This window comes from Danio rerio, chromosome 3, assembly GCF_052040795.2.
Source record: "Danio rerio strain M-AB ecotype USA chromosome 3, GRCz13ab, whole genome shotgun sequence".
NCBI lineage: Eukaryota > Metazoa > Chordata > Actinopteri > Cypriniformes > Danionidae > Danio > Danio rerio.
In genome coordinates, this window is record NC_141023.1 from 21,151,719 (window position 1) to 21,177,417 (window position 25,699).

At 33.8% G+C, this 25,699-nt stretch overlaps 1 protein-coding gene across 2 annotated transcripts in view; it reads left to right on the forward strand.

The window, feature by feature from the left end:
* The window catches only part of crhr1 (corticotropin releasing hormone receptor 1), a 225,810-nt gene that overhangs the window by 44,759 nt on the left and 155,352 nt on the right, over positions 1–25,699 (forward strand). The gene's annotated exons all lie outside the window — the stretch shown is intronic.

Here is a 25,699-nt window from a genome sequence, read left to right on the forward strand (position 1 = left end):
TTTCACACCGCTACTTTGGAAAAAGCATGGATAGTGGGCGTGTCCAGCTCTGTTTAGGGGGGAGTGTTGTTTAAGCAAAAGAGGGATGGGTCTGTAAAAATTTTGCGTAAAAATGGGCGTGTAGATTTGGGCACGCGCTAATTTTCAGAGTCAAAACACACACACGCACACAGGGTAGAAAGTGACTGTGTTTACTTGGACATTATTAATCAAATTATTCGACAAATTATTAAATGGTGGACTTTAACTGCAGTTTGGCTCTTTCATTCAGGGAATTAATTCATGCCCCTCGTGACAACGGAGATATTTGATTTGAGGAACTGCTCTAAGCGTGTATTTTTCATGTAATGTTTGATACTGCATGGCGAATGAGAGAAAAAAATCCTCCGCATTTCCCAGAAACTTAGATGCACTCGGCTGGTAGCGTCAGAAAAGCGTGTGTGTTATTCCTGTCACAAAATGCGACGAAAATCCTACACGACCGTAAATTTGATTCTGGTTGTAACATCTTTACACTCTGTGTAATAGTTAGTGAACTAACTTTGCCATCTGAATAAACAAAGACCACTGGTAGCTCACTTACCAAATCTGAAGAGACAGGACAATCAACAGCAACTAGATCCGCGTCTTTATTAAAAGGAGACGAGCAGCAAATCCGGATCTCACCATTTCCAGATGAGAAAAGCTCTCGGGTAAACAATGTTCCTTATACAGGTATTGTTGTTGCATGTCACGTGCACTGTAATCCACACGTGAGTCCAGCTGCGCTCTCATAGAGAGAAAATGAAAGCAAAAACCTTTACTGCAGCATTTTATACAATTATACAAGCAACACTGCACTCTTGTTTTGGCAACACAACGTGGGGTCTTTCTGCCGTCTGAACACTGTAACATTAATGAATATTAATGAAGTTGCACAATAGAGGGCGCTGATTGCTTTGAACTAAATCTTGCTCATGCATTAATGCAGCACACTCACAGACGTAATAAGGCACTCCCAGGTACAGACATCCAGTCTATATGTTGGAATACACGCTAAGATCTCATGGCCATGACGCAGCTTCAAAAATTTGTTTTAAACCGGAAGTACAAATTTGCTCAAAATAACGCAAAAACAACCAATTTTCACTTTTTAGTGAAATATAGGTGTCCTAATAGTGTTTTTAGCGGCGTGGGACACATATATGACTTTCAACAGCTCAAAAAATGTGTTTTGGTGTTTTGTGACCTTTCAGTACTAATCTTTGCTGCATTACTTGAAGGATGGTGATCTTAACCACACGTTTTGATTCAACAAAAATATTTCCAACAATTTTGTCAAAGTGCTTACCATACTATTTTACCACAACATGTTATTTAGAAATGTGCATTTAAACTGTAAGTTATTACAGTTTACAAAAATATTGTTATGTTATTGAAATTTTAAATACAAATTTTGAATAAAGTAGTATGAAAAAATACTTATTTTTAAAATACAAATTTTATTATCATGCATCATTAAAAACAATTAGGAATCTATTAAAAGTTATTAAAAACCAAATAAAAGCATTAAAAACTGTAGCCTGTAGGTAAAAAAACAAACTGGCCAGATATCCTCAGTCAGAAATTGTAAATTTGAATAATTAAAAGTTAAATTCTGGCTTACGCTAAAAACTTTTCATAATCATTTTTAGTACATTTGTTTTCATTAAAATGCACGCTTCACATTTAGAAGTCAAATAATAAGCATGCTAAAAAATGTTAAAAATATTTTTAGGCAATATACAATAATATACTGTACCATCTAAACTATGCCCTTTATCATGGGTTATTGGGCTTGATTATTCAAATACACACATAAATACGTACAAATGGGCATCATCTTTTGAGATTACTCACATATAAAGTGACTGATTGAATGACTTTTGTAAAAGAATCAGTTTATATAAGAAAGTGTACTCTCATGCACATTCATTCTGTAGGTTAATTTTGCATTGGTCAAATTGTTAGCAATTTGCTTCTTTGTTTAAAAATGACACATCTTACCTTTTAATGTAAGCTTACTGATTGTCATGAAATCATTTCAATACTTGTTTTTTTCAATGGTTTTGCAGCTTAGTCTGTTAGAAATGTGTAGTTAAAGTGACCCACAATCATTCCTTTGTGTTCAACAGAAGAAAGAAATTCTGTAAAGTAGGGCTGCACAATACTGGAAAAAAACGACATTTTAATATTTTCATTCTCTGCAATTTTATCAGATGACTTGAATAGCTTGTAAAGAATTAATCTTTTTAGATTGATTCTGTAGGGGAGACAATTTGCATAAAATATAATTGAAAAAAATGACAAGCGAAGTTAAATACAACCAAGAAAAGATGCAAATAAACAATGATTTATGATTTTCTGTAAGTCAAACAGAATTTGATTCAATTGATGTTTGTTTATATAGTGCTTTTACAATGTAGATTGTGTCAAAGCAGCTTAACATTGAAGTTCTAGTAAACTGAAACTGTGTCAGTTCAGTTTTCAGAGCTGAAGTTCAGTTTAATTTTCACTGCTGAAACACTGAAGAGCAAATCCATCGATGTGCAGCTCCACAAGTCCCAAAACCAAGCAAGCCAATGGCGACAGTGGCGAGTAACAGACCTCCACCAATTGACGAAGTGTAGGAAAAAACCTTTAGCGAAACCAGGTTTAATTTCTCCCCTGGCTCCTTCCTGTGCAGAGCTGCAGTCTAGGCACCAAAGGCTGGAGATTGTAAATATTCAGAAGCAGATGTTGAATAATCACTGTATAATTATAACAATCATAATAATAACAACACTATTGTTTTAATTGAGTAAATATTTATGTAATGCACAATTCATTTTTACAAACTTTGAATTTATTTTGCCCAAATGGCTTAAATTTGCTTCAACTTCTTACAGTCAGGTCTTAAAAACCCATACAAATTATAAACTTTCACTCTGAGGTTAAAATTTGAAGTTACTCTACTATGTTGTTAACTGGGGCAGCATGGTGGCTATTTTATTTCACATTTTATTTATTTTATTATACAAATAAGGCAACATGATGACTCACCGGTTAGCACTGTCACCTCAAAGCAGGAAGGTTGCTGGTTTGGGTACCAGCTAGATGAGATAGAATTCTATTGGGAGTTTGCATGTTCTCCCTGTATTCACGTGGGTTTCCTTTGTGTGCTCCGGTTTCCCCCACAGTCCAAAGACATGCGCTATAGGTCAATTGAAATAACTGAATTGGCCATAGTGTATGTGTGGTTATGAGTGTGTATGGATGTTTCAACACACTGGGTTGCAGCTAGAGGGGCATCCGCTGTGTAAAACATACTGTATGCTGGAAAAGTTGGCGAATCATTTCGCTGTGGCGACCACTGATTAATAAAGGGACTAAGCCAAAGGAAAATGAATGAATGCATGAATGTTTTTAAATTTAATGTTGATCAACTACATTGCCGATCCCTGCGATTTAACCATTGCAACTTTGCACATTGCGATATTAATTCTGAACTGATATATTTTGCAGTCCTAATGTAAACATTGTAAAAGTATGTGTACATGAAATTATGAAGACATTCAAAAAATTGCTGGATCATCTCAAACTAAGTTTGGGTCAAATTATCGACATATTTAACAAATAGCAGGTGCTTTTTTTAAATTCGGTGAAAAAAAGAAAACATAATTTTTAGAGTGTCTCGTGATGTACTGTTATCATGAAATAAAATGTCTCAGATTGTGAAATGAGATTTGGTTCATATGACAGCGTGTCCTCGTGAGGAACAGCGCTGACCCTGACTGAAAGCGCATACGGCTGTGGGGAACAATCACTCAGTGTTCATTTTTTGGCTGAAAAGGAATTGCTCTAATAAGGCATGTGTCTATCTAGCTGAAATCCTTATAATATGAACACTTTACTCTATTTCTTTTCTCAAGGGCTTGGGAATCATGAGTGAAGTATTGGTTGTGGATGGTAGAATAATTTTAAGACACTAGTGGATAATCCTTACTGATATTTGTAGCTATCAATGTTTGAATTCATTTGTTGTTTCTAGCAAGTGCGGGGAATGAAAGAAATCCCTTTATAAATTGAATTAGCAGTTGGTAGGGGATGCTGTGTTGTTTGACTCATGCGCTCCGGCAAATCACTTTGTGAATCACCACACACACACACACACACACACACACACACACACACACACACACACACATGAGGAGACACCTGCGCTGAGAGGTATTTATACTCAATTCATTCTCCTCTCAAGCTCCAGTATGACAAAAAGGCACCATAAAAGTGTCATGGAAATATTTCCCAGGTGCTCTGGAGCCAAATTAAGGTTTTGTGCAGGAAACAGACCCAGTTTTATTGTGACGTTAATTGATATTTCACATTAATAACCCTTAAAGACCAAGACAGCTGCCTTGGCTAAAAAATAAGTATTGGTTTTTAGTGTTTAATAACTTTTGACCTCCTAATCCAATCCTTATAATTCAAAAATTGGCATAAAGAACCCAGCAGACACACGTTATAAGATGCTAATAGTAGGTTAGGTTCAGGTCACCAGTGCCTAAGGACAATGTTATTTTGATGTTGAATGATGTTGAAATCAAATGATGTTGATATTTGGTAGATTTTAGGTTGTGTTGGAAAGTGATCATTTCAAATATCAACACTTGGAAAGACAATTTTTGATTTTTGTTTATTCCAGTGCACCAAAAAAAACGACTTGGGATAAATTTGATATTTTAATGATACTTTTATGTTGTTTGTTTGTACTTTTATTAGTTCAGCTTATGAATATCTAGTCAAACTGTAAGCTATTAGTAGTTTCAGTAGTTTCTCATGCTTAAAACTGCTTCAGAAGTATAGTGTAAGATGAACCCGGCAGATTGGAGCTTGCCAAATTGTAGATTTAAGTACTTTTCTAGTTTTGTGTGAAATATGATAAGATATTGGATATGGATATTGAATAGACTGTGGGCTGTCTGCGGGCACAAGGTCTGAGACTGGTATTGTAGTAGTGTTCTACCTACACTGGCAGATGAAAGTAAAAATAAATGTAAACAAACGTCATGAAAACGATATGGTTCCAATATTTTTTTTTCTCCCTTCTTGTTCTCTTTCTCCTGATTTGGCACCTTATAACAGACCATATGGCCATAACTTGGCATTGAGACAGTCCGGAGCATGTGAATGGCAGTGTGTTGAATTGAGAAGTCTGGAGTCACAGTGCAAATGCACAATTTGTGAATAATTCAAGAAGATAAATGATTTGTACAATGTGCTGTACAGTTGCTTTTGAGTTTATTTCCATGTAGTGAATAGAATCTTATAAGTGGTTAATTTTCTGGAATTGAATACAAAGTAATGGACCGCATATTTATATTGAGCATAAAAAAGCAAACAAATACATTTTATTGATACATTTACAAATACATTTTATGAAATGTTGCTGCATGTATAAGCTACATTGTATTTCAAGAGGCACATTATGATGCTAATGTGGTTGTGGTATATCTGTAAGCAATATATCATACATGATACATGATTTCATGTCTGCCTAATATATCTGGCAGCTGCTGAACTTATACAGTTATACATATCCAAATATATTTGTCTGTTTAATTGGGTTTACATTTTTGTTAACTGTTGTAAACAGTATTTAATTTTACTTTAATTGTGTTTATTTCTAAATAGGTTTTATATTAAATATTTGGAAAGTGCATTTATTCATGCATTTATTTGTTCGTTCATTCGTTTTACTCTGTTTCAGCTCTTTATATTGTTTCTTGAATCTTTGGAATTACTCTTCATTCATTCATTCATTCATTCATTCATTCATTCATTCATTCATTCATTCAACAATTTGTTTATTCATGCGTTCATTTTTAATATCTTTTACATTTGTTTTAAAAACATTTCATCATTCATTCATTCATTCATTCATTCATTCATTCATTCATTTATTCATTCATTCATTCATTGATTCATATCTTGAATCTTTGGAATTGCTCTTCATTTTTTCATTCATTTCTTCATTCAATAATTTATTCAATAATCATTCATGCATTCATTCACGTTTATAATAGCTTTTACATTTTGTATATAAAAACATTTCATTCATTCATTCATTCATTCATTCATTCAGTTTCAGTTTACATTGTTTTAGTTCAATATATTGTTTCTTGAATCTTTGGAATTGCTCTTCATTCATTCATTCATTCATTCATTCATTCATTCCTTCATTCATTCATAACTTACTTATAATAGCTTTTATAATTTTTATGAAAATTTTTTGTTATTATTCATATAATTCATTTATTTACGTGTTCAGGTTCAGTTTACACTGTTTTAGTTCTTTATATTGTTTATTGAATTTTAAGAATTGCTCTTCATTCATTTATTCATTCATTCATTCAATAAATCATTTAATGTTCATTCATGCATTCATTAACTTTTATAATAGCTTTTACATTTCTTTGTAAAAATTAATTCATTCATTCATTTACATTTTTTAGCTTCAGTTTACACTGTTTTAGTTTATATTGTTTCTTGAATCTTTAGAATTACTCTTTATTCATTCATTCATTTATTCATTCACTTTTATAAAAGCTTTTACATTACAAAAACATTTAATTATTTATTTGTTTTATTCATTCATTCAGATATATAATAACTTTTAATTTTGTCTTCAATATTTGTTATTTCTTTTTACCATTAATAATTGTTATATTATTAAAGTTATCTTGGTTTTGCTTGGTTTAAGCATTTATGTTCATTCATATTTTTGAATCTTTTCAGTGACGCTTCATGTAATAATAAATGCATTTATTTTAAAGTTATCATATCATGTTTTGACTGTATTTGTTAAACTCAGATTAGCTTATCCCTTTGTATGCACATTTCTTCATCTAACATTGTTTTGTAAGTATGAGGGTTCTCTAATGCACATATCAACTCATCCGAAAATATAGAAGAAAATTAATATTCAAAATCTGGAAACTGTAGTAAAATCAATGACCTAATGTACACACAGTCCCTTTAACCCACGGGACATTTAATAAACCGTCTTTATTGTACCTCTGGCACTCAGCTTTAAATCCCCAAACACTGAAATTGTCAGATGGAGCTGCAGGATCACACTAGCTTTACGCTTTCATCCAGCAGGCTGCCATCAATCCCCCAGGATTTCTAGCCTTTGTATCCCAAGATCATCCTTCCTTTGCTGGCCGGCGATCTCCAGCGCCTGTGGCTCAGCAGCCCGTCGTGTAGTCTTTACTGGAAGGATTCGGGTTTATGCACACAGCCTGAGTCGGCCAGCAGATCCAGCCAATCAGGCCATTTGTCTCAAAGCAGACTAAAGCCAGTAGACAGAAAAGAATCATGCAAAACACACCACTTTGTTAGCATGTTCTTGGCTTCGTCTGCGTTTTGAGTTCATTCATTCATTCATTCATTCATTCATTCATTCATTCATTTAAATTTCTAATGTTTTGCTTGAATATTTGGAATAGATGTTTATCACTAATTCTTTCTTAAGTATTTTAATTGTTCATTTATTTGCATTTATGTTTTGCTTAAATATTTTGAATGGATTTTTATCGCTAATTCATTTTTAAGTCTTTTTATTCTTTATTAATTCATTCATTTGGATTTATTTGTTTTGCTTGAACATTTGTAATGGGTTTTTATCACTAATTCATTCTTGACTTTCATTCATCCATTCATTCATTCATTCATTAATTCATTTGGATTTTAAATGTTTTGCTTAAGCGAAGCAGTGGCGCAGTAAATAGTGCTGTCGCCTCACAGCAAGAAGGTCGCTGGGTCACTGGTTCGAGCCTCGGCTCAGTTGGCGTTTCTGTGTGGAGTTTGCATGTCCTCCCTGCGTTCGCGTGGGTTTCCTCCGGGTGCTCCGATTTTCCCCACAGTCCAAAGACATGCGGTACAGGTGAATTGGGTAAGCTAAATTGTCCGTAGTGTATGAGTGTGTGTGAATGTGGGTGTGGATGTTTCCCAGAGATGGGTTGCGGCTGGAAGGGCATCCGCTGCATAAAAACTTGCTGGATAAGTTGGCTGTTCATTCCGCTGTGGCAACCCCGGATTAATAATTTTAATAAAGGGACTAAGCCGACAAGAAAATGAATGAATGAATGAATGAATGTTTTGCTTAAATATTTAGAATGGATTTTTATTACTAATTCATTCTTAAGTCTTTTAATTCATTAATTCATCCATTTATTCATTCATTCTTTGCATTTATAATGTTTTGCTCAAATATTTAGAATGGACTTTTATCATTAATTCATTCTCAAGTCTTGATTAATTAATTAATTCATTCATTCATTTAAATTTATGTTTTGACTGGATGTTTGGATTAGATTTTTATCATTAATTCATTCTTAACTCTTTTTATTCTTCATTCATTAATTTATTCATTTGGATTTATAATGGTTTGCTTGGATATTTTGAATGGATTTTTATTATTAATTCGTTCTTAAGTCTTTTAATTTGTAATTCATTTATTCGCTAAATTAGATTTATAATGGTTTGCTTTGATATTTTGAATAGATCATTAATTTATTCCCTTTAATTCTTTTAATTCTTCATTTATTCTTTTTTTTCATTGTTTTTATTTTTCTTCAGTAACTCTTTAGTTTTATGTGGTTTGTGGTTTCTTCTGTTTATTTATTAACAAATTCATCGGTTAATTTCACCAAAAAATAAAATAAAATAAAATAAAATAAAAAATGTCTTGCTCTTTATATTAGTTCTTGAATATTTACAATTACAATATGAACAAATTTACAATTCATTCATTCATTCATTCATTCATTTGTATTTCTAATAGCTTTTTTAACCTTACTTGAGTATTTTAAAATACATTTTCACCATTTCTCATTCATTTATTCATTTGTTTGTTTGTTTGTTGAATTTGTTCATTCATTCATTCATTCATTCATTCACCCTTATGTTTTATCGATTGATTCATACATTGTTTATTTTTTTCAACTTGAGCTTAATTTATTTTACTTAAGCTATTTATATGCATAGTATATGCATATGTGTTCTTGAGCATAAAGGAATGACTTAATAATTGGTTAGTAATACTGTAAATTGTTATTTATACAGCAGAACCATATACTTTTTATTTAAAATGTTTGAGTAGAATCTGTCTTCTGAGTTTGTTTTCTGAAATTGGATAAAAGAGTATTTAACCACAATTCAGCATTGAGTTTAAATAAAATAAATATTGATATTAGCAAGTGCTAAAATGTATTTCAAGAACCATTTGAAAAATAGTCTAAGTACATTACATCTTTGAGACAAATTAAGATGCAAATGTACAAACTGGCTGACTGCATGTGTCTGCAGTATATCACAACATCATTTATCAAACTGTGGTACATGTTTTGATGTCTGCATAATATATCTGTCAGCTGCTGAACTGTTATATACATCTAAATATATTTGTCTGTTGAATGAAAATATAGCGTTGTTGCACAATCTCTTCAGAGACCCACTATACTCAACATCTGTTAATTTGTTCCTTTTTTTGAAAAAAATACAGATCAAATACAATCATTGTTGTGCTGTTAATCAATTTATTTATGCAAACCAACATAAAGCGATGTGATTCAACTAAAACATTGAATGGTGTCTTTTTTGCATGAAGAAAATGCCTGATCATGAAGGTAATTAATTTATGTGTGTAACGACTGCCACATTAGTTACTGTAAATATTTGTAAAATACTAAAACTGTAAAAATGAGGCCTGCACAATTTATCGTTTCAGCATCTATATTGCAGGATGTGCAATGCTGAGTTATGATTATATACTTGACCAGGAGAAACAGTTCAGAGCCCATGAGATTTGCGTTATTGCAGATTTCAACCATAATGTGAGTGAACATTTATCATGCACAGGTTTTTAATTTTATGTTTAAAGTATTTAGACACAATCAGTTTTATCATTTGTTACTTTAAAGAAGAATAATTTTATTATATTATTTGTACAGTAGAGACTTTTTCAGTGTTCTTTTACATTTGATTATTCAAATTCTGTGCCAAAATACTATTTAACAGCCACAGAAACCATAAAACACTGTTTATTTCACTTTATCTTTGCTCTTTTGTATTTATTAATGCTTACAATTTGTTGATTTCATGCATAGTTCACTTCCTTACAGAATCATCCCATTAAATCTAAATGAATAAATTAATTCCATCGGTTTTTAAGTCATGGTGTAATTGTATACAGCAGATATCAAAATATAAATCAATTTATCACATTAAATATTTATTTTGTTTATTTTCTTTCTTTCTTTTTTACTGTACAGTATGTAAACAATGAGAGCTTATTTTGCCATATTCAAATAAAAGTCTAAGTAGCCAAATGCTGAATATGGAAAAATGAAACGCATCTACTGTAAACACCAACGAGAACACTTCTCTTTCGCCTGCTTGTGATCCAGTTGATCAAAATGCATTTTAATAGCAGGTGTAAACAGGGGCCTAGTATATCAAGGCTATTGTTAGTGCAGGATTAGACATTACCAGCACCACTGCCAGTCTCCTCAGATGACCCCAGACAACTGACCACAAACTAGAATATCTCTTTTCAGGCAACTGCAAAACGGGGTCAACACACCGCTTACGGTTGTTGTCGTTATACTGTTATGAGAATAGAATCTCCAGGGCCAAAAATTCAAATCAACTGAGTCAGATTGACATGGTTTTGCATAATATTTGTGTTCACTTTACCCTCAGCACTGAAATGTTTATTTATTCGCAAATTAAACGCTTTATTAATAGGTGTTTTAATATTGCAGTGGGATGGAAACTCATGTCCTCCTGGCACACTGGTCCAGGTCTTATTTGTTTTTCAGGTTATTTTGGATATAAATCTTGCATAAAGGTTTGTAGACACTCAAACTTGCAACATTATCATATTGACATAAGCTTTTTCTGTATAGGCAATCATGTACTGTAGATCATTTGGCAACAATAGTCTGCATAAAATGCAGATGTAGGTGAAGGAGTGTATTAGTTCTTTATTGATAATAATTTATTTTCTACTTGTGCTTTAGTGCTTTGTGTTGATGTTGAATTCACTTACTGTAGACGAGGGACATTCATTTGTGACCCTGGAGCCTGCTCATATGTGACAATTTTTAGAAACTGAGATGTCTACATAATCTAAAAGCTGAATAAAAATGCTTTCCATTGTGTGGTTTAAGATATGATCATATTTGGCCGAGATACAACTATTTGAAAGTCTGGAATCTGAGGGTTTAAAACATCTAAATATTGAGAATCTGTGTTCACTTCAAGCATTGCATATTTACAGTAGGGTATTTACAACATATCTTAATTTAATATTCTAATAATTTGTGACAAAAAAGAAAATCAGGGCAGCACGATGGCGCAGTGGGTAGCGCACTCGCCTCACAGCAAGAAGGTCACTGGCTTGAGCTTCGGCTGGATCAGTTGACATTTCTGTGTGGATTTTGTGTGTTCTCCACGTGTTCGCATGGGTTTCCTTCAGGTGTTCCGGTTTCTCCCACAAGTCCAAAGACATGCGCTATAGGTGATTTGGATAAGCTAAATTGTTCGTAGTATATATGTGTGAAGGAGAGTGTATGGGTGTTTCCCAGTCATGTGTTCCAGCTGGAAGGGCATTCGCTGTGTAAAACATGCTAGATAAGTTGGTGGTTCACTCCACTGTAACGACCCCAGATTAAAACAGGGACTAAGATGAAAGAAAATGAATAAATGTAAAGAAAATCTATAATTTTGACCTACATTGATGCAATGCATTTATGGCTATCTGCAATAATATACCAGTGCAACATGAGACCGGTTTTGTGGTGCGGGATCACATTTAAAAAAAAAAAAAGCATTCACATACTCCATCTTATAGATTTGACATCCATCAGGAAATCCATTTGCTTCATCAAAGTGCATATTCATGCATGAAAGGTTTTTTGTGTGTGTGCAGAATCTGTTTACTGAGCATGAGGTAAACAGCATTGTAAACAACACTAGCGAATTCAGGATTTAGGCTATCAATGTAAAGTTTATCAAACTCACATTTGTTTTCCAAATCCACTGATCACAATTAAAATAAGAACTCAGAGAAATAAACTTTCATCCATCAGACAGGCAATATTTTACTGTAAGTAATTATGCATGGACTAAATGTTAAATAAGTGGAAAAAATGGAGAAGCAGCCAAATCAATCAGCAGGATGGCAGGATTTTTTCTAAGTGACTGCACACTGTCCAGTCTTGTTTGAAAATAAATGCAGTCAGGTTTGGCATTGTCAAAAAGACCTCAGTTCCAACGGATGTGCAAAAATTATGAGAAATTCAGTTATGCATGCATGCACCTATGTTTCTGTAGTCTGCCACTGTTGATATGGTTGTCAAGTAGTCTACACAGACATATACGTCTATGGCAGCAACATTTCTTTTAGTTTTTCTTTTAGTTTGCATGCTACTTATTAAAACTCAAAACGCATTCCTCCAAATTTTGTTGTTGTGTAAGTGACCGCACAGACTCACTGGACATATTTGGTTAAGCGTAAATTTTGTCAAACCACAAAAAACGACTTCAGCCTACATTTCATTGCAGTTTCTAGGTGAAATCAATGCTAAGGTGCAGTACGACGGCAAAAGCTTTTGTTTTTTTTTCACAATAATTATATTTACAGGGTCAAATTATCAATGAAGGCAGCATAGTGACTCAGTGGAGTCCCAGCTGGGCCAGTTGGCATTTTTGTGTGGAGTTTGCATGTTCTCCCCGTGTTTACATAGGGATCTTCTGTATGCTCCGGTATTCCTCCACAGTCCAAAAACATGCGCTATAGGTGAATTAAATAAAGTAAATTGGCCGCAGTGTATGAGAGTGTGAATGAGAGTGTTTGAGTGTTTTCTAGTACTCGGTTGCAGCTGGAAGAGCATTCGCTGCTTAAAACATATCCTGGAATAGTTGGCATTCCGCTCTGCATACTCATACTTTGCTATTCGAACCGTGCCCAGGCCCATTTCCCGGATCGTTTGAGGAGTGTGAGTTCTCTGAATTGGGCTCAGGTGCGGTTTACTTGGCCGGCCCTTGCCCGGTTGAAAGAGGTGTGCCCGAGCACGGTTCACTTGGGTACGCTTGTAGTGTGAATGCAAAGCGCGCCTGAGCCCGAAATTGAAGCTGCGCCTTTAGAAAATCTCCTAATTCCTGCTAAACAAGGACTTTATGATTGTTTATGAGTGTCAAAAGTGGCTGATCGCTTCTTTAACTGAACTGCGCATCATCAATGACTTGATAAGCTTGCTCTGGCCTGAATGCGATTTGAGTGTGGGCTTTCAGGGGAGATGGGTGGGGGGATAAGAGTGCTTCTGCCCGGTTCGAGGCCACCATATGAATTATCGATGAATAAAGGATTATTTTCATGCAGTTCTTTGCAAATTTGCTAAAAATAAATAAATACTACAAAACAGCTTAACAAGGTCTTTGATTTGTAAACAAAGAAGTTTGCCTCACCAGTCTATCACCATATGGATAAGTCTTCTGATGTGGTTAGTTTACTCACTAGCTCACTTTGTGGTACGTTGTTGTCATTGTAAGACTTTGCAAGTCTGGTGGAGCATGGTTCCACAAAATTGCTAAAAGCAATGTAAAATCAAAGTAAAGCTACACGGTTGCATTAGAGTTTTTCTTTTATTTGCTTTTGAAAACTCTATTGGCTGGGTTTAGGTGAGAGGTTTGCTGGTGATCATCACCTTCTAGTGGATCTGTCCTTTGAAACATGTAAAAAAAAAAAAGACCTATCTGGAGAAATGCATTTTATATTTGGTATAAGAGTAGGTTAAGGAAGGTGTTTTCAGTGAGCCTTTTTTTTAATGCGGTTTTAGTTCAAAAGCATGTTTTGTAAGCTTCCCCTTAGATGAAGCTGATCAGATCACACTTTTGGAAATGATTTGTTTTCTGCTACACTCCATTGTCAAGTATTTTAGGCAAAATGTAAAAAAAAAAAAAAACAGTTAATATATGAGCTTAAATATCAGGTAGCTATTGTTTTTACATATCAGCTGGATAGATAAACAAATTACATTTGATACCAATGGGGTTAAATGTGAGGGTAAAACAAAAGGAAAAGAAAGACTATGCAATACTGAAGATCAACTATCTTTTATTTATTTGCAAAGTAATGAAAAACAACAAAAAAATGTAAACATAAGAAGTACGGTGCAGATAATTGTTTTTTTTTTTTGTAATTTAGATGTTGTACAGCGGTTGGTTTCAGTCCACTAATGTAACTGAACACAAGATGTTCACAGAACTCCTGCAGTGCTAAAGTGTAACTGCACTGTAGCATTTCTGTTTTTATCCCATTTTAGTTCAGTTCTTTGTGACATTGTGCTTACTGCTGCAGTACAAATTTGCAATACCTTTAGGGATTGTAATTGATCAGGTCTTTATTTTGTGATAACAACAAGGCTGTGTGTGCTTTATTACATGGCTGCATTCCATGTGGAATTTTTTTAGCTAACCAAAAGGAAAATTTCCACAAAGAGAACAGTTGCAAGCAAGCAGCATGTACTAAATAAATGACCCATGAGAAATATTGAAAGGGCTGTTTTACAAGAAATAAATACAAAATTGCTGTTAATTTGCTGTCCCTCAAGTCATCTAATATACAGTTAAAGGCAAAGTTATTAGCCCAACATTTAAATTTGGATTATTTTATTTTTCTTGCAAATATTTCTCAAGTGATGTTAACCAAGCAAAGGAATTTCCACAGTATTTCCTATATATTTATTTTCTTCCCGGAGAAAGTCAATAATATTAGCCCCCTTAAATTAATATTAAATACTGTCAAATGACTTGCCTAATTGACCTAACTTGTCCAATTAACCAAAGCTTTTACATTTTACTTTAAGATGAATACCAATATCTTGCAAAATAACTAGTAAAATTATATGTGCTGTCATCATGGCCAAGACAAAATAATTTAGCTTTTTTTTTTCCTTCTTCACAAGAGCATTCAAAGCTTTTAGCTGAAACTGTTCCTGGTGATTCATAAAATGCAGCTTCTGACACTTTAAGAGCCAAAAAAGCTAATTAATACCTGTGGTTCCATACAACACATTGAGAGATTATAAAACAATGAGTATGTACAAAACAGGACATTATTCACAGCCGTATACCTTCAGTCCTTGACAAACATCATGTTGTTCATTAAATTCATACTTATCCTGGATTATGAAGCCTATAATAAAAGCAAACTTTCCAGATTTTATTTGTATAATGTATTATATTTTCATTCATTTATTTTCTATTTGGCTTAGTCCCTTTAATTAATTTGGGGTCACCACAGCGGAATAGACCGCCAGCTTATCCAGCACATGTTTTACACAGCGGATGCCCTTCCAGCTGCAACCCATCTCTGGGAAACATCCATACACACTCATACACACTCATTTACACTTATAAACTAAGGACAATTTAGCCTACCGAGTTCACCTGTACCGCATGTCTTAGGACTGTGGGGAATTCCGGAGCATCTGGAGGAACGCGGGGAGAACATGTAAACTCCACACAGAAACCCATTTCCAAGCTCGAACCAGTGACCTTTAAGCTATGAGGCGACAGCACTACCTACTGTGCCACTACGTCGCCTATATCATATATTTGGCTGTTGATGGTAGGTTATAATGTTGTAATGTTGCATTCCAGCAATGCAAATTTGATGTGATGTCAATTTACTACTGTAAGAATAAGATTTTATCTACAGTGTTTCAAATTGTAGTTCTGCCATATGACTAAAAAGTTATCAGTATTATGGTGAAAGTACTTTTCTAGTCAAACCATTCCTCTGTAATCTTATACCAAAAACGGAAATAAGGGCAGTGATAATAGCTAAAAATGTGCAAGAGCATTGCTATTATGTGAGTGTATTGTTTTGCAATATGGAGAAATAAAAAGTGTTGATGTTTAATCCAAAGTAATTCACAAATACTTGAACATGAAATGATTTAATGACAATAACTTGCTATGCTTACAACTGAATTAGTTACAAATAACTGTAAAAAATTATAAAATATGTATTGATAAAAACTTATGATAATGATTGTACCCTGTTTAAATGTAATATAAACTACCTGAGAGAGTGGTCGAGAAATAGAGAGAGGGAAAGAGACAAAGGACAGATAGTCCTCAAAGAGAGCCTGAGAAGATCAAGAGCATGAGAGATGCAGAGCTGAGCAGAAAGAGATAAAGTTTACCAGCTATCTTGTATCTTCCTTGACCATGTGACCGGAGCCCAAATACTGAGACATACAAACTGAGTAATCAACGTGACCACATCGTAAAACCCCCAAAGCCAATCTGTCTTTGGAACTTGTATGAACCTTTTTGGTGAAAAAGACATGCTTTGCAATATGAACAAATGGATATGATAATTTGCATTCCTACACTACTATCATATAAAAATTAAATCAAATTGACATCTAACAAGAAACACATCAAAATTCGATTACGATCTGGCCTGTTTCTGTTTCAAATTTTTGACACGTTTTTTTGATGCCAATGTTAGATGTCAATTTAATGTCATTTTGAAATCACTGTATCAATTGATAAAATCAATTTAATCAAATCAATTTGCATGACATCAATGACGTAAATGTAAATTTGATGTTGTTTTGACATCAAGGTGTCTGCTGGGAATGTTGAAACATTAAAACTGACCCTCTTAAATTATTATGTACTCATGTGATGGTAAAGCTCAAATTTAGACAGAAGTTTCTTTTTTTATTGTAGCTTTCATCCATTTTTATAAACACAATATCTAGTACACTGACCTGACTTTTACCAACACGGATTGAGCTGAAAAGCTGCCACCCTCCTGAACCCTGTATAGCAGCGATAAAAGACTTGTGACCAAGCCTGTTTATTGTTTCCTAGAAAGGCTTTGTCATAATACACACAGCACAATTGGACCTTTCCTCTCCAACTTCGCCTTTAGTCTGTCTGGCTTAATCGGAAAAAGACCAGCATCAAGAGCTACCGGAGAGTGAAAATTGAGAGAGGAGGAAAAATAGCAGAGAGAAATGGCAAAGAACAGAGTCTGAATAAAAAATGCAAAAGTTGTTCAGTGTAGTTTGGTCATAGTTAGTTAAAATGTGGCTTCTTTATCCTCTTGGACTGTAAGGAGGATTAGATGTTTGATTCTCTGCCCAAAATAGACCTGCCTGGGAGAAACATGCAGGCGATGCTGGATAGAATTTGATCTTCTCTAAGCTGCTCAACAATGGCTTTCTAAAGAGCCAGACTTATAAATTCTGCTAGAATACAGATCAGGTCTAGGGGCGGAAGTTGAAATTGCATTTTCTTTTCTTTCTTTTTCTGGCATTTTTCATTTTTGTTATTTATAAATCATGAGATGAAAGGCATAAGGTGAATTTACTGAGATGTCACCTTATGTCATTGCCTTATAAATATTTTATATAATGTGCCAGAGCATATTGAGAATTCTGTCACATGTCATTTCTGGTTTAACATCTAAAAGTTGTTTTTAAATACCATAGAGAGTGCCAAATTGATGATGTTTCAGTGGTTTCAGTTTAGCTGGGGTGAATCTAAAAAAAGAGACAATTTTGACATGTTTGTGTTGCCATAAAGTATATTTGGTGAAGGACAGAGCGTGATACATTTGTCATATGACATGTGGATGATATTTCATGCTCAGTAATTAAATCCCACCACACAAAGGCTGCAATTGATTTTGAACTCTGATTTGAATTTGCCGTTAGGTTTGTTTTAGAGATTGTCCTCAAAACTTGTGATTAACAAGCTGAAACGTCAGAGTTTCTTAAAAAGTATGGTACGTGACTCACCCAGGATTTTATTTTATTTTATTTGTTTTGCAAAATTTATTTTATTTTATTAAAATTTTTATTTTATTTTATTTCACTTATTATTGTTTTAATTTTATTATTGTTTTACTTGTATTAATTAATTTATTCTTTATCATCTTAACATCAATAATATTTTGAAAAGTTATTAATATTATTATTAATATTGTTGTTGTTGTTGTTGTTGTTATTACTATTATTATTTAAAAATAATAATAATAATAATAACTACAACAAAAACAAAAACAATAATAATAGTAATAATAAAATAATAATAAAATACATTTGCTTTATTATTGCTAAAATACATATTGTATTATATTAATTATTATTATAATTATAATATAGTAGTAATAATAATAATAATAATAATAATTATTATTATTATTATTATTATTATTATTATTATTATTATTATTATTATTATTAAATAACTCAATGGTAACAAATGCAAGATCTTTAAAAACTATTAATATTTAGTTTTAAAGTTGTTTAAGGTTATTTATAATTTTAAAAATAATTTTTATTTGTAAAATTTTTAAAAAATATTTATTATATTTAATTTTAAATTATTAGTATTATTTTATTTTAGCTGCATTTCTTTTTACATATTATTTGAGGTTTTCTGGTTTTCTAGAAAAGGAGTGGGCAATCATAAAAGTTAATTAACATCATGCCCACTTATATAATATTGATTATGCTAAATTACATCTACAAGAAAAAAGAAAAGAAAAGAAAAGAAAAGATAAGGTTTTTACCCATGAAGTGGTTTTAAACTTGAGCAACCTAACATTAAAACCATGTGACTAATCAGCTGTCTCTATTATTTTTGTTTTGTTTACTGCTGGTTACAAGGTTACCAATACTATAACCAACCACTCTAAGAACTTGATGAAAACACACCTAATTCACTTTTGTGTGTCCGTTTGTGTGTGAACTTTGTGTGTAAAGATTCCTTTTACATTAGGATGGAAATCTGGCTAATGAGAACATCTGTACTGTTTATTTTTTGCTGCAGAAATTGAAAATCTTACAGCAAATGTATAGAAATGCTGGACTGCTGAAGTGGCACTGTGGGTGGAAACATGCTTTTTAATGGATGATAATATTAATATTCTCATCCTTCAACATCCTATGCAAAACATGGACGTACATTTTTGCTTAAACAGTAAATCTGGATTCAGCGGGGATCCAATTATGTCACCTAAACTTGGAAAAGCTCATTTTTTCATGTTACTGTATGCAGGGCTGGAGCAAGCTGAACTGCCGCTCTAAGCAGATATCACGCCGTCCTAAGCAGAGATCACGCCGCCCTAAACCCCAATGTGAAAACGAAAGTGACCTGTTATGAAAATTAAGCGATGTGTTGCGGACCTCTGTTCTGTCGCCTATGCGCGAATATATCTGAGGACGCGGGTGGTGAGGGAGGTGTCGCGGACATAACTGAGGACGCAGACCCCACCCTCTCTATATCGCCTAGGTCGCCTCTATGGAATCGCCGGCCCTGACTGTATGTCATGAGTGTGCTGAAGCTTTTCAGTTCTTCTCAGACTGTTAGGAATCATTCCTCATCCACTGTTCTTGAGGGACTGGTCCTATACATTTGTGTTTGAAGAGTTTTTGGCTTTGGGTTTTCCTCCAAGACCAGTCTGAAGAGGCAAAGGCCATAAAGTAAGAGATAGTGGTCTTTGTTTGAAATGTGAGGTGGGATTTCATAGGGATTTCACACACCCAGAGAATCTAGGAAAGGTGTATACTGGGTTGATGGTGGTTCAGTTCTGGGCTTGATGCCTTTTCATTAGTTCAGTCTCTTAGGAGAAGCTTCAGAGAGGTGCTTAAGAGCTTCCCTGTGGAGTCTGAGCTGTTTTGATAATGAACAGTATGTGTGTTTTGTACTGTTCTTACTTTTGAAAAAGATCAAGGAGGTTAAAGTACTCTGTGCTTCAGGAACAAATCCAGAAAGCACTGGTGATCTGTTACTGTAAATTTATAAATGAACATTTAAAGGCTGCTTAAGGTTGCTAGTTACAGCTAATTTAGTTTTGGTTTTATGGTGTCTTTGATCAAACAAAATAACATAGGAAGAATAGTTAAACTAGTTGACCATAGAAGTTTTGTTTGTTAAAGAAAAAAAAAAGTCACTATGAGTCTGTTTTAAACATTGTTCTGTTGGGATTTAGTATACAGTGGTAGTTTAGTATACAGTGGTCCCTCATTAATTGCGGGAGTTACTTTCTAAAAGTCCCCTGCAATAAATGAAATCTGTGAAGTAGTCAGCTACAATTATTATAGATGTTTAAAGACTATAAAACCCCTCAACACACACATTTTCAACTTTTTGTGAGATGGCTAGCATCGTCCTCCGCCTTTTGCTTTTTTGCAAAAGGTTTAGTGCCTAAAACATTTGTCAAAGTTTTGATGATATACTGATGTTAATAGTTTTGTATTGCTTTGCCTTTAATATTTTTTATGTTTTGGCTTCATATATAGGCTGAATTTTTGTTCCTTTTAGAGCTGGGATTGTTTTTTTTTTATTCCAAAATAAAATTCTATTTAAATAATAATGTATGTACAGTAAGTATTCATGCATGTATGTATGTGATTTTGGTTTGTTTATCCATCCATTTAGAGGTCTGCACGGGACTAATTATTTTGTTCCACTCTCGTCAGATTTTTTCCGCACCCGACTGCTCCAGCTGTATTGAAATCTAGTTTCTAAAATCTCACGTTTAAATTGGGTACTACCGAAAGAGAAAGATAACAGATAAAAGTATAGGTTGTGCAAGGATTGTATGCTAATTATCAGTTTTGTTTGCCCCTTTGTGATGAGACATGAGTGTTGCATTAAACCTAAGGTTCCAGTCTTGTGACCACTAAAGGGTAAAACTTTGAGGTATTATCACACTGTGCAAAGGGTATTTTTTTTCCATTTGCATCTATGATGCATGAAAAAGGCTCTCATACATCAAACTTCTGTGATGTTTTCTAACAGTAAACTGATCGTTTTCTAATGCAAGTTGAAGGACAGCGCATCTTCACTTTGCTCTCCAATGTTGGTAAAGTCCACTCTGGGGAGTGTTATGCAGATGACAGCACTGGTCATTCAGCTTGTGTAACAGTCATGAGCACTGGCTGTACTGGTGCTCAATAAGAATGAGGAAATAACAGATATGGAATTCTGGAATAACGTCGGTACTCAGGAACGCTATAATTAGCCCGCCTGCTTCAATATTCACCAGAGTTACTGACCACTACCGCTTTTTATTCAGAAAGTTATGTCCACACCGCAAGAAATCTGCTTGGGTCTTGTGGCTCCTGCCGTACTGCCGCAGGAATGCACACCTCTAAATTCATTCATTCGTTCATTCATTCGTTTATTTGTTTGTTCGTTCATAAATTTGAGTTCTTCAGTTTTTTTTCCAAACCTGTAAACATTTCTGTCTTGCATTGAACACAAACCTTTACATATTGAAGAATGTTTATATCAGTACCGGTTCACTTTCACAGAAGGGGAAAAAAAGATTGTGATTATTTTGGATTTTTTAACATTAATCAAAATCATCTTATATCTTCTTGTCTTATAACTTGCTTAAAACATATGGAGGCTGAATAAATAATGATAGTCTTTCCATGTTTTACTCAAAAATAAAAAACAATAACCTAATCATTTACTCCCTCTGATGTGATTTTAAACTTTTATGAGTTTATTTCTTTTGTTTAAAAAAGAGATCTTTTGAAGATTTCTGTTTTTGGCACCCTTAGACTTCCATAGTAGGAAAAAAATATATAATGAATATAATAAATATTATAGAAATCTATGGACTGCATTTTTTAAAATATCTTCTTTTTTTGTTCAACAGAAGAAGCTTATAAAAGTTTGGAACAGGTGAAGCATGAGTAAATGATGACAGAATTTTAATTCTTGGGTGAACTATTCTTTTAAATTAGTAGCATCACTGCTCTACTCAGTTATGCCCCTGCTGCGCATGTCGACACAAAGCTCTCTGGCTGTTTGTCAAACTATTGTGAGTGTGTGTATGTGTGTGTGTACAGTATTGAGGCCTCCAGGGTGATCCTGTCCAGCACATGGGTTATTCAGTGGCCCTACAGAGCTGGTGGCTGAGGGTGATGAAGTGAAACTGTTCCAACTGACAGGAAAGTCTGAAGGCGCAAGCATCCCTCGACACAAAAACACACCTTTGGGGAACTGGAAAGCCTGGATGAAGTCCGTGAAAGAGACAGCGAAGGGATTGAGAAAGAAATCGTTTGGGATGTTTCTGGAAGGACCGGAGGAAAAGGCAGTTCAAGGCTCGGAGAAGATTACTGGCGAGCGAAACCAGCGAGATGAGTGTCAGTCTGCCAGCTCATAAAACACACCAGAGGCTGTATTTCTTGCATTTTTCCCTCCATTTGTCTCCGCTAGCTGTCAACACTGAGCTCTGTAAACCTGTCCGCGTGTGGCGAAGGTCAGGGACCAGTCGGCAGCAGAAGGCAGGCTGTTCACCTCATGCCGTTGGGAGATTGCAGTCATTTCATTTGTGTAGCTTGTAAAAATTTTGGCGCTTAACTGAAAGCCTTCGCTCAGTGTGACAATGGTAGTTTCTGCTGACTTAATGTACATGTGGTGATGACATTCGGTTACAGTGATTCAGTGGTTACATGCAGGGCGTGAAAGCTTTTAGAAGTCATGAGGCTTTTGCAAACTTTATGACTGAAGGTCCGCTGAGGATGGATTCAGTGTTTGGAATCAGTCTGTTGTCCCTTGTTTTAAGGCAAAATGCTGCAGGCAAACTCACTTTTTTTGTGTATCTATCAATATTTAGCTTAGTTTTATATATATATATATATATATATATATATATATATATATATATATATATATATATATATATATATATATATATATATATATATATATATATATATAGATATATATATATCTATATATATATCTATATATCTATATATATATATATATATATATATATATATATATAAATATATATATATATATATATATATATATATATATATAAATATATATATATATATATATATATATATATATATATATATATATATATATATATATAAATATATATATATATATATATATATATATATATATATATATATATATATATATATATATATTAAACAACACCCGAAATACACCATTAAATGTGTATTTTGTTCTACTATATTATTCATTCATTCAGTTTCCTTCGGCTTTCTCTCTGATTTAGAGGTTGCCACAGCGGAATGACCAGCCAACTATTCTAGCATACAGTGTATGCCCTTCCAGCCACAACCCAGTACTTGGAAACACCCATACACTCTCATTCACACTCATATATACGGCTAATTTAGATCATTCAATTTACTTATAGTGTATGTTTTTGGACTGTGGGGGAAACCAGAGAACCCAGAGAAAATCCACACGGACTCGGGGTAAAACATGCAAACTCAACGCAGAAACACCAACTGGCCCAGCCAGGACTCGATCCAGTGAACTTCTTGCTGTGAGGTGACAGTGCTAACCACTGAGCCACAGTGCCACCTGCGCTATATTCATCTAATGTTAATTTCAGCTACTATTCATAATTTTAACTGCTGTTTTTTTGTTGTTGTTGCATTAAATAGTTGTAAATCTTCTGTCATATCTACGGTATTCAGCATTTGAAGTACATTAAAACCTTTTAAAAACTAAAACTGTTCAACAACACACATTCTTGACCTATATTAAAAATAAATAAATAAATAAACTTTTTCATCCACTTTAGATGTTGACTATATTCTAAAAGTTTTAATCCATACACATTTGGCTAATTAAATACATTTTGTATAAAAAAAATACAAACATTTTTCTGGCTTTTCGCTGCTTTTGATTTATGGAGGAATAAAAAGAGACACCCAAAATCTCCTGACTCTAAAATCCTGTAAAGCTCCAGTCACGCTAGTCCTTTCTCCCCATTGACTTCCATTCATACGCATATGAATGTGTTAGACATGGAAATCCTTGTGAATATCCCGTATTTAACATTTTGCTGCATTGAAAAGTTTAAGTCACAGTTTCTGACCTGTAAAATTTGCCATGTAATGAATGAGACAAAAAATAAATAAATAAATAAAAAACTAAAATAAAAATAAATAAATAAATAAATGAATTTATGAATTGTGCTTCATGCATGTGATTAAGCTTGACAAACAATATTAAGAAACACTATTTTCTCTGTCTCTCTGTCTCTCTCTCTCTCTCTTTCTCTCTCTCTCTCTCTCTCTCTCTGAAAAAAAAACAAAAACACTCCCCTGTCCTCACTCTAGTGCTTAATTCTTGTACTAACAGTTCATTTGTATAATTAGCACCACATCGTGTGTATTACCTCTTTTTGCTGAATCGCCGGATGCCTCCTCAATTATAAGTTGCTTTGGACAAAAGCTATAAGGGGTTCCCAAACTTTTCAGCCTGTGGCCCCTAGAATAACAATGCCAGTGACTCGCAATCCCCAAATTCCACTTAGGTGGTTATAAGTATGCAAATGTTGCTCATACAACAATAGGCCTATAAAAACACGAGCATACTGACAACACACAAAAAAAGTGCAACAGTCTAACAACCATATCATTTTTATAGTCAATTATTTATTTGTTTAATATTAACCTCAACTAAAGAGACTGGTGGATAATTTTTTCAGCACAAGTGTATTCTTGGTTTAATTTTGGAGATGGCCACTCGGAGATCATCCTAAATGTTCAGTTGTGGCCTTTTTTTTATGTATTAATTGCCATAAAGGTATCAGAAAGTTTAACCTGGTGCTATAAAATCAATCTGTCGCAGCTAATTCTATTGCTGTGTTGTTGAAGAAATGTAAACACACCAATCCTATAAAAAATAATTTCAATGCTGATGCTTTTCATTTGCATGTTGGTGTTTTTTACTATTAAAAACTATCTTGTAAAAAAAATCTTTTGTGTTTTATGGCTAAAATATTGTAATTCTAATAGTTTAATAAAATGTACTTAACTTTTTGAAATCACCAAGCAATCACCTGTCATTGTCCTGCATCCCCTCTGGGGGTCCCGACCCCCACTTTGGGCAACCACTGTGCTAAATGATTTAATGTAAAAAAATAAATGCAATAGAAAATGAAAAAAATTACTTACATTTAAGACCTGGAAGGAAGATTAGCAGATTTTAGCTGTATTATAATTTTTTATTTTGTTTTATCATTTGCTCCACTGATATGCAGTGTCTTGCCTTGAGAAGGTGAAATCATTTTAATAATTTTAATTCTTTGAGTTGGTTGTTTAGGTTACTTGCCTCTAGAACATCTTTGTATTCAAGACTATGAATTACAGATTGCCTTATGCTTATGCAGTAAAATAACAGCAAATCAACCATGGGTAGAACTTTTTGGTCTCTCTTTGTTCAAAGAGCTATTAGTCATAAAGCTGTGATTTAAGTTGACCATGTCCAGCGGATTCTGCTTGACAAAAAATATAAATTGAATTTAGCTCTGTTGGAAGGAATCGTTTAGGCAGCGTGATGTTGGGGCACAGAGGTCACATCTGTGATTTTTTTTCCCCCCTCATTTCCTGAAGGCTATGTGGAAATGAAAGCCCTGTTCTCCTAAGTATTAAATCTTTTAAGTCTTGGCACTTTAATCTTTTAGATCAGCATTCAGACTCCAGTACATTAAATAAAAGGAAAATTAAGGATCAAGGACTTCACGAGAATGAGAGTCATGCTTTTATTCACAATGCACATCATATGCATAAATAACTTATTGTAA